The 2,500-nt window shown below is 55.9% G+C and overlaps 1 non-coding gene across 1 annotated transcript in view; it reads right to left on the bottom strand.

Moving 5' to 3' along the window:
* Window positions 1-2,464: 2,464 nt before the first annotated feature.
* Window positions 2,465-2,500, bottom strand: part of LOC146561576 (28S ribosomal RNA) — a 3,538-nt gene continuing 3,502 nt past the window's right edge. Inside the window, exon 1 of the ribosomal RNA XR_014888125.1 lies at window positions 2,465-2,500. This exon is cut by the window's right edge and continues 3,502 nt beyond it. This is a non-coding gene — a ribosomal RNA (28S ribosomal RNA).

Below are 2,500 nucleotides of genomic sequence, written 5' to 3'. Positions count from 1 at the left end.
GGGAGGCAAGAGCAAGGTGTGATGTAGGTCCCCGGGGCCTGCTGGAGGTCCAGGTCCATGCCCGATGTGAGTAGCAGCAGGGCCAGCGCGCCCAGGAGCACATCTTTTTCGACCGTAAAGGAGACAGGAGGCCGACTCTCTGCCTCGGCTAAATGGAGAGGGAATTTCAGAAGGGCCAGGGCACAAGCATGGACCTTTTTCAGCTGTAAGGGAGGGAAGAGCAATGTGCGATGTAGGTCCCCGGGGCCTGCTGGAGGTCCAGGTCCATGCCCGATGTGAGTAGCAGCAGGGCCAGCGCGCCCAGGAGCACATCTTTTTCGACCGTAAAGGAGACAGGAGGCCGACTCTCTGCCTCGGCTAAATGGAGAGGGAATTTCAGAAGGGCCAGGGCACAAGCATGGACCTTTTTCAGCTGTAAGGGAGGGAAGAGCAATGTGCGATGTAGGTCCCCGGGGCCTGCTGGAGGTCCAGGTCCATGCCCGATGTGAGTAGCAGCAGGGCCAGCGCGCCCAGGAGCACATCTTTTTCGACCGTAAAGGGAGACAGGAGGCCGACTCACTGCCTCGGCTAAATGGAGAGGGAATTTCAGCAGGGCCAGGGCACAGGCATGGACCTTTTTCAGCTGTAAGGGAGGCAAGAGCAAGGTGCGATGTAGGTCCCCGGGGCCTGTTGTCGTACCATAGGCACGAGTGGTGTGTGTGTGTGGCAAAGAGTTTCTGCGCAGTGTACCAGGGGCACGGGGAAAGGTTGTTGTACCATAGGCACGAGAAAAGTTGTCGTACCATAGGCACGAGAAAAGTTGTCGTACCATAGGTACGAGGAGTGTGTGTGTGGCAAAGTGCTACTGAGCGGTGTACCAGGGGCACGGCGAAAAGTTGTTGTACCATAGGCACGAGAAAAGTTGTTGTACCATAGGCACGAGAAAAGCTGTCGTACCAGGGGCACGGAGGAAAGTTGTTGTACCATAGGCACGAGAAAAGTTGTCGTACCATAGGCACGAGGAGAGTTTGTGTGGCAAAGTGCTACTGAGCGGTGTACCAGGGGCACGGCGAAAGGTTGTTGTACCATAGGCACGAGAAAAGTTGTTGTACCATAGGCACGAGAAAAGCTGTCGTACCAGGGGCACGGAGGAAAGTTGTTGTACCATAGGCACGAGAAAAGTTGTTGTACCATAGGCACGAGAAAAGCTGTCGTACCAGGGGCACGGAGGAAAGTTGTTGTACCATAGGCACGAGAAAAGTTGTCGTACCATAGGCACGAGGAGAGTTTGTGTGGCAAAGTGCTACTGAGCGGTGTACCAGGGGCACGGCGAAAGGTTGTTGTACCATAGGCACGAGAAAAGTTGTTGTACCATAGGCACGAGAAAAGCTGTCGTACCAGGGGCACGGAGGAAAGTTGTTGTACCATAGGCACGAGAAAAGTTGTTGTACCATAGGCACGAGAAAAGCTGTCGTACCAGGGGCACGGAGGAAAGTTGTTGTACCATAGGCACGAGAAAAGTTGTCGTACCATAGGCACGAGGAGAGTTTGTGTGGCAAAGTGCTACTGAGCGGTGTACCAGGGGCACGGCGAAAAGTTGTTGTACCATAGGCACGAGAAAAGTTGTCGTACCATAGGCACGAGAAAAGTTGTCGTACCATAGGTACGAGAAAAGTTGTCGTACCATAGGCACAAGCAGTGCGTGCGTGTGTGTGGCAAAGTGTTTCTGCGCAGTGTACCAGGGGCATGTTTGAATTTACATTCTGGAGTACCAGGGGCACGAGGATTTTGCCAGTGGTGTTTTGCTTTGTCAGTGGGAGGGGGCTTAAGTGTGGGTCCACGGGGCCTGCTGGAGGTCAAGGTCCATGCTGGATATGCGCTGGAGCGTAACTACAAGAAAGGTAAGCTAGTGGGGGACTAGAGCAGGGGAGGATGTGCGTCCCGGGGCATGCTGGAGGTCAAGGGCCATGCTGGATATGCAGTGGAGGGTAACTGCAGGAGAAGGAACGCTCATGGGGGATTAGAGCGGAGGAGTATGTGGGTCCTCGGGGCCTGCTGGAGGGCAAGGGCCATGCTGGATTTGTGGTGGAGGGTAACTGCGGGAGAAGGAAAGCTAGTGGGGGAGTAGAGCAGAGGAGTATGTTGGTCCCCGGGGCCTGCTGGAGGTCAAGGTCCGTGCTAGATACGTGGTACAGGGTTAACTGCGGGGGGGGGGGGTAATGTGGGTTCACGGGGCCTGCTGGAGGTCAAGGTCCATGCTGGATATGCGCTGGAGCGTAACTGCAAGAAAGGAAAGCTAGTGGGGGAGTAGAGCAGGGGAGTATGTGGGTCCCCAGGGCCTGCTGGAGGTCCAGGTCCATGCTAGATATGTGGCACAGGGTAACTGCAGGGGGGGGGTAATGTGGGTCCACGGGGCCTGCTGGAAGTCAAGGTCCATGCTAGACATGTGGTACAGGGTAACTGCAGGGGGAAGGGGGGGGGGGGTAATGTGGGTCCCCGGGGCCTGCTGGAGGTCAAATCT

The sequence above is a fragment of the Mchenga conophoros genome, linkage group LG13 (genome assembly GCF_057382185.1).
Source record: "Mchenga conophoros isolate Kocher_MC1m ecotype Shallow Benthic linkage group LG13, M_conophoros_male_GT1.1, whole genome shotgun sequence".
In the NCBI taxonomy this organism is placed as follows: domain Eukaryota; kingdom Metazoa; phylum Chordata; class Actinopteri; order Cichliformes; family Cichlidae; genus Mchenga; species Mchenga conophoros.
This window is presented reverse-complemented; position numbering and strand designations above follow the sequence as displayed.